Below are 8,114 nucleotides of genomic sequence, written 5' to 3'. Positions count from 1 at the left end.
TTGCATTTCAATAAATTTTCCAGCTAATATTAAAAAATCCTGATAGCAAAAAAAGAAAATAAAAAATTTAACTTATTTCTATAATTTTGTATCTATTGTACAATGTATGAGAAATTGAAAATAAAACCGTATCCAAAGATATGAAATCTACATTTTATTTCGAAAGACAGTTTGTATCAATAATTTTTACAAAAACCATGGATTTTGAATACAATTTCAACTGAGATTATTAGGTTCTTCCAAGGGCAAAAAACATTGCTTTAGGGAAGGGTCAAAATAACGATACAATTTAGTTTAAAAGGAGTGTACAGTCTCATTTGCATGTTAAGCCAAAATTATGCCTTATATATACAGAATTTAATTGTGGAAGCACAATTTGCTTTGGTTAAAAAAAACATTACTTCCAATTCATGATAGCATCATCTTTCTCATGAATTTTGTAAATCAACCTAAAAACAAAGGGAATTTTAGGAAATATAGCAAGTACAGTTGGAGAAAATGGGCAAGGCTTAAACTAAGTTGAATGAAAAACATTATGGTTCTTTTGTGTGACATGGGGATCATGTGTGGTGCCAAGTTTACATATTGATAAATAATCCATGCCTGTTTCTATTGTAATAATTTGAGCCACACTAGCTTCCTTTAGAGATTATAAGTGTGTACATATAATTTACTGCTATTGTAAATAGTGTACGCTATATACTGAGGGAAAAATGAGCCAGTCCATGCATAGCCGATTCACAATATTTAGGTGCAGTAGAACATTTGTAGTTACCAAAAGTAATTATATATAGTTTTTACTTTGCTTAGAGACTTGCTAATATTTTTAAATGTAAAAGCTTATAACAATAAACTTACTAAACAAAAAACTTTTGTTCCCCCAATTGATAAATGAAGAAGTACAACTCAAGAAATTGACCTATAATATTAATATGACGATCTTAAAAATATTGAGACTAGCAGAAGATATATCCTAGTCATTAGATGGTATGTCTAATAATATTGTTTAATATAATCAACAATGAAAGGAAAAGGATTTTTTAGAGGTCATGCATTTTAACAAACTCTTCTAGAATTATCTAATATATTATTGCTTAATCGTTTGAAGCTATTTTTTTCCATGTTTTAGTTTGTGTAGTCAGTTTAATTGTTAATAATTAGGCCTAGGTAGAATGCTATCAATGCTAGCTCTTAGCTAAAATTTAGACTAATGTGGAACTATTCCACAACTCAAAAAAAATTCAGCTTAAAACTTGAATCCTTAGTTTCATTGCTATATCTAATGATGTGTTAAAGTAAAAAAAGGTTGGACCATTATGACATCAGTTAACAAAACCATATGGAAAGACCCTGGCCCCTTCTGGTTATGGCCATCCTGGAAAGAAAAATAAAATTGAAAGAGGGAAGTCCCTCCTTGGATGCTTTTGGTTATTTACTTCTGGTAATGATAAGACTGAAATATTATTAAATTCATGCAAAAATTGTAAATACCTAGAGATTTTTCAATAGTTTAAATTTCTCTATTTTCCTTGGAAAACCTTCTCACCCATTTCACGTGTTCCTATGGCTCAATTTCAAACAAACTACCTCACTAAGTGTATTGCTGACAATGACCCTAAAGGCTCTTGATATGAATGCTCAGTTTACGGCCTTTCCACTACCTAAGGTATTGATCAAGACCTGTGCTTGCTCAAAAATGTTTTCCTGGTGCTCATTCCTGCACAAACATACCTAAGTCTATCACTTGATCAGTTGAAGGGTGTTGCTGGTGCAGCAATGATTCCTTGCAGATTATCTTTAACTGGAAATACTAGTTGACATGTATCTGTAGTTTAATATTTACAAGATTTTTACCTACTACTAAACCTAATTGGCTTCAAGAAAACTAACTGAAGTACTAGTTGCCAAGATGAAAGAAGGCGGTTTTACCTTATTCCATATGCTATAAAAAAAATTATCCTCTTAATGGCAAGCCCTCTAAAGTCATTTAATTGAAAACATTTAAGTTCCAAGCTATAACTAATAGCACAAATATTCATGAGATTAATGAAATAGCTATACAATCTAAATTGATATATGACTGAATTCTTCATTCATTTTATGGTTCAATGAGTACATCTCTAGACGTAAGTAGTGAGAAAAAGTTATAAAAACATACCTGCATCTTTCAAGTTATAGCCATAAATTTTTTTTCAGTGGATATTCTAACAAAAAATATTCTTTCAGGTATAATGAGAGCGCAAGATTTGTAGTATTAGTTGTTTTTCAGCTGGCTGCTGATAACTCAACTTCTTTTGACCTTGAATTGGAAATTTTGCGCGCTCCTAGGTCGAAAAAAAAGTTTTTGTTTTTATGAAACCATTTTATATACATAGAAATAGCTATACCCACAATTCTCAAGCGTAATTTATCGCGTCAAAAGACTGGGATGGAAATTAGCTTTTATTTGACTCGATTTTCTCATTTTCATTAAGAAAACGCCCTCCGATTCCGAGCGCTTTTTTGATAACTTTGGTTCATTTACTTCTGCTACTACATTATTTGTATAAAAATAATTTAACCACAAAATATTTTGCATAAGTAAATTTTAATTTTTTAAAACATACATGTTTTTAAAGTCGGTTGCCATAAGAAGTAAGAAATCCAATTTATTAATTCACACAAAGAACATGTAATACATTAAAAAACAAAAAAAAAACAAACTTAAGGCAGGGAGAACAAACAATCTCCTAGCGAAGTGCCCAGAGTTTGTGTTGAACACAGAATGAGTTGCCTCTGCACTGTGATGGCAAGGCATTGCTAAAGGAAACACACCACCCGATTTGACGACCTATGGAATGTATCAAGGCAAGACTATCCAGCCCAAAAGATCAGATATTTTAAATGGTGACCGCAGTGAAAATAAACTGATTAATTAAGATCAATTTACTTTCATAGCTGTTTGAAAGTAGATAGTTTTTCCTGCAAAACCTAGAGGCTAAATTTCTTTTCAGTTTCACTACAAATGTATATTGTACCAGTTTCCAAAAAGTAAAAAACCATTACATTTAAGGGGAGTTAATATAAATTATTAAAAATAGTATTACAGCATTAGCTTCAAAACTAAAAAAGAAAACAAATTTAAACAATTTTTTGCTACAAAAAACAACTTAAAACAGATAAATTGAGTTAGTGGGTTTAGAAAAAGATGAAATTTCAGAACTTACAACATCATCAAAAGCTATTTATTAATCTTACGTCTTATCACCAATTTTATTTTTCAAAATTATTTAACACTGCATTTAGGAAAGGTATTTGGAAACTGAAAGATATTTCTATCCTACAAGGTTATTAATATTTGGTCAAATGAAAAGAGACTTAAAACTTCTAATATTTGGTCTGCTACTTTCCTCCTATTTTTTTATTATTGGCAGTATAAGTTTTGATTACTTTTTTGAAATGAATTGAAAAGTTTTGCACATAATAAAATCTATTAAGATGCCCTAGATTAATTTTGTACATCAAGTGGAGTGTAAGAGAAAATCTACCAGTTACTAACACTATACATTCCATTCTTAAAGAAAACACACTACTAACATTATAAAGATCGTTTCCATTTTATCTTTCTTTATATTCAACAAATATGCTTTAAAACAATACTGTGAAATAATAAAAAATTATTAATTATTGAAATATGGCTTTAATTTTCCATAATTACTATTTATGGAAGAAAACATTTTTGGGCTATTGCGATTGGTGAAAGCAAAGTTTTTTTTTAAATAATTTTTCACTATCTTATTAAACACCTTCCATTTAAAAAAAATTAATTTATTAAGCTTTAAAATTATTCAATTTTTTAATCAGTTAAGCTAATACCCAAGGCACCAACTAGGCCCAAGTCATCAAGGAACTTATAATGCCTTTAAATCAGGTGGCTGGGTTACAATGCGTAGGAGGGTGGTGGCAAGCCCTTCATACCATGCGAGCCAACAGCTCCCTACACTTACTATTACCATTATCCTCTAAAAGTTTTTACGGAAGGGGAAACCAGAAAACTTGGCATAAGCTTAAGCATTTCAAATTGATTACCACCTGATTAGCTCTGTTATAAAAATATTACATATATTACACATCAAAAGTTAATGAAAAACGGCATTTAGTACCCAATATAATGACGATTTACTTTTACTGGCAAATAATTATTAATAAATAGAGGCTAAGAATGTAGAAGTTTCCAGGAACACAAAAAATTACATGATAATTCAAGTTTTACTATGCCAGTTGACCTTGGCACACATAATACACTTAAGTAAAACAATTAGCCTAGCTGATTAATATTATTATTATTATTATTATTATTATAGCCATACTAGCAATGACACATTTTTGTACTGCTTGGTATTTTATCTTAATAATAATGAAGACTTTATTGTCAGGAATTATTACAACAGACAAGGATCTCCCCTGCAGCATAGCTGATGATTTCCAAGGGATCCAAGATAATTTAATTTAAGCACTGAAATTGATATATTTTACATATTTGCAAGAAACACATTACTGAGAGTAATAAGAAGAATAAATTAGTTATTGCATTACAAATTGCACGTTTGAAGAGACATATCCATAATGTCCCGAATTTCATTTGGTAGGCTGTTACACATATTAATTCCCCTACAGTTCAGGGAGCTATCCGGAAAATTATAATTTAGTGTTTCAACAAAGAAATTTCGTTAGCTGGCTCTTTTTTATATTATAGTTATGGATGATAGTTGGCATGCGAAAGAATTCTAGAATATAATCCCGTGCGAGTTCCTTAAAGATAAGATGCATAAATATTGCTAGGTGCCTGTTATGTTTAACTTAGAGCTTTTGATTGAAAGAGTGTTTACCCTTACCAAAAATAAGTTGTCTAGGAACTACTTAAAAGTTGATTTTAAGTTGGTATTTACTAAATATGAACTAAAAACCAACTAATTAATTACCAACTTAAAGAAAAAAGTATTTTCCCACCAACTTAATAACAACTTATTATTTTGAAGTATGCTGACAACTTAAGCCTACTTAAAAAACCAACTTAATATTAAGTAAATGTGTATACCAAATAAAATCCAACATAATTTTTGGTAAGGGTTGTTTATTGAAATATGTTGAGAACTTAAGCCTACTTAAAACCCACTTTATATCAAACTAAATGTGTATACCAACTAAATACAAACTAAAATACAACTTATTTTTTGGTAAGGGTCTGCAGTTGATGACCTCCGTGAACATCCAAGTATAGTTTTACAGATTGCATTTAATTGATTTTGTAGTATATTAAGTTTAGTAGTCTTTGCGGAGCAATAAAGTAGTAGTCATACAGAGGTGGAATTATTGAGCTAACTAAAATTGTTAGGGTAGCAGTATCTAGACTTGCAATAAAAATTTGCAGAGGTTAACGGTAATAGTGAGTGTAGGGAGCTGTTGGCTCGCGTGGCATGAAGGGCTTGCGACCACTCTCCTAAGCATTCTAACTCGGACACCTGTTTAAATCCCTTACCAAAAAATAAGTGGTCTAGTAACTTGAAATATGCTGACAACTTGAGCCTACCTAATACCAAGTTAATATCAATAATAATGTGTATACAAACTGAAATAAAACTTATTTTTTGGTAAGGGTTGGAATAAGACAGTTTTTTGTGATCATAGTGCCAATTTTTTTTCCTGCCTGCAATTTCAAAACTCGTTATTTTACGCTTTCGTGTTGGTGCAATAATGAGTTAATGTCGCGATTTAAGTGCGAGTTGTTGAAAGAATACCACACATTACCAAAGATGAGCCAACGTGACACCGCCGCGTCTTCTGATCTCTCAGCCTTGTTGAACAAATTTTTTAGAGACGTTCACTATTATAGTTACGAAGATTATATTAAGACTATTTTAAAAGATCGTAATTCAAATGTCAATAATATGCGCATAAAAACAGAACTACATGTACATGTATTTAAAGTGGTTTTTTTGGAACCGGCGTAGTGTTAACACTTTTACATGGTCCCACCCTTACCAAAAAATAAGTTGGATTTCAGTTTGTATTTAGTTTGTATACACATTATTAGTTGATATTAACTTGGTATTAAGTAGGCTAAAGTTGTCAGCATATTTCAAGTTACTAGTTGAAGGGGTAATGAGTTGTTATTCAGTTGGTAGGAAAATACTTCTTTTGCTAAGTTTGTAATTAGTTGCTTTTTAGTAGTCAGGAAGTTACATATATTATTTTTAAGTTGGTTTTAAGTAGTTGAATGTAAATGTCGATTCTGGTAGTTTAGTTTGGGTTAAAGATACATGGAATAAATGAGTTCAAACAGTGGTTAGGTTGAGAAAACTATACAATCAAATGTAAGCCTTTGTTATTTATCTTTGATAAATTTGTGCTTAGTTTCAAAAACTTAGTTTAGTTTTAATGCATATAAAATATTAAAAAAAATTTAGTTGTTCATAAAAAATTTACAAATTCCATTGAACATCCCTTACCAAAAAATAAGTTGGCTAAAACCACTTACAACAACTTGTATTTCAACTTGGTTTTCAGTTTGTATATGGGACAAATGCCTACTAAAAAATAACTTAAATCGTCTTTATTAATCAACTTATTTCCAACTAAACCAGAATCGACATTTACATTTAACTACTTAAAACAAACTTAAAAATAATATATGTAACTTCCTGACTACTAAAAACCAACTAATTACAAACTTAGCAAAAGAAGTATTTTCCTACCAACTGAATAACAACTCATTACCCCTTCAACTAGTAACTTGAAATATGCTGACAACTTGAGCCTACTTAATACCAAGTTAATATCAACTAATAATGTGTATACAAATTGAAATCCAACTTATTTTTTGGTAAGGGCAAAGAGATAACTAATGTAATGATGTGACTAAAATCGAAACGAATGATATGGTACAGATAATAAAGGATTAATATTGATTTTATACATGATTTGGTTCCATCATTAGTCATTAAAGATTTATAACTCCTAAATTTTTTGCACTTTTAATCTACATGGTTGTCCAGGTTGTTTTTGAGACTCAAAAAAAGAGAGTAACACAACTTCCATACCATAAAGAAACCTTTAAAACTTGCCACTTTCTATGATTACCCATACCAAAAAATAAGTTGGCTTTTAGTTTGTATTTAGTTGGTATACACATTTTAGTTGGTATTAAGTTGGTTTTAAGTTGTCAGCATTTTTCAATAAACTAGTTAAAGGGGTAATAAGTGGATATTAAGTTGGCAGTATGGTTTTAGTTGGTAATAAGTTGTTTTTATGTATGGTTTTAGTTGGTATTTGTCCCAAATACAAACTTAAAACCAAGTTCCTAGACCACTTAATTTTTGGTAAGGGTATGCTAGCGGATGACAAAGTGCACAGGATACCTCATTTCATTGTAAAAACGTGTATCACTACATCAAATGCATGGGTCCAAGGCAAAATGTTTTAATTTTTTCTAGTTCATTTTAAACTTTTGATTTTATCTAGCTCAATTAAAGAAAATATCTTTATTAACTAATAAACCAAACCATTGACATGTAAAAAAGTCATAATTGGGCTCTTATTTTATTCTTATCATATTTCTTAAGTAAAAATAATAGCTAATAAGAGCTCAAATCGCTAAACCACGCAATTTTTAAAGAAAAGTAGTACAGTCAGAAAGTCAACCCAGTCCTGGAATGAAAAATGCAGCCCAGTTAGCAGTGGTATTAACTACATAATCAACAAAGTGTAAAAAGCACAACTGAAAAGTCAGTTCCGTCAAGTCTTGGCCCATTATTGCATTACAAGATCAAATTGTTATTATTAAATACAAATTAAACTAATAATTATTTACATAATAAATAAAACTGAATTATTGAAATAATTTATTTTAGAAAGCAAATTTTAAAGATATCGCAAACTTTTGACTGAAATAATCACGGCGGAACCTCTAAAAGGTTGTATGTACCTGTGAAAGTCTGCTTCAACTCTGGCGGTAAAATAGTATTCATCCACCTACGAAGGGAGAGCCATAGAAATAACACGTTTTTTGGCCAAGAGCAAGACTTTTGGTATTACGTCATATCCACTTTTGGTTGCATCAATTAGTGTCACTCTTA

General features: G+C 30.4%; 1 long non-coding RNA gene across 1 annotated transcript; it reads right to left on the bottom strand.

The window, feature by feature from the left end:
* Window positions 1-318: 318 nt before the first annotated feature.
* On the bottom strand, window positions 319-5,113 carry LOC149933326 (uncharacterized). The gene is made up of 3 exons (XR_016472820.1): window positions 2,159-5,113; window positions 1,313-1,375; window positions 319-449 (listed from the first exon to the last, which is right to left on the bottom strand). It is a non-coding gene; the product is annotated as an uncharacterized LOC149933326 (long non-coding RNA).
* Window positions 5,114-8,114: the final 3,001 nt, after the last annotated feature.

This window comes from Leiobunum rupestre, chromosome 8 (genome assembly GCF_980474605.1).
Source record: "Leiobunum rupestre chromosome 8, qqLeiRupe1.1.hap1, whole genome shotgun sequence".
Classification (NCBI taxonomy): domain Eukaryota; kingdom Metazoa; phylum Arthropoda; class Arachnida; order Opiliones; family Sclerosomatidae; genus Leiobunum; species Leiobunum rupestre.
The sequence above is the reverse complement of the archived record's forward strand: the minus strand, read 5'-3'. Positions and strand labels throughout refer to the sequence as shown.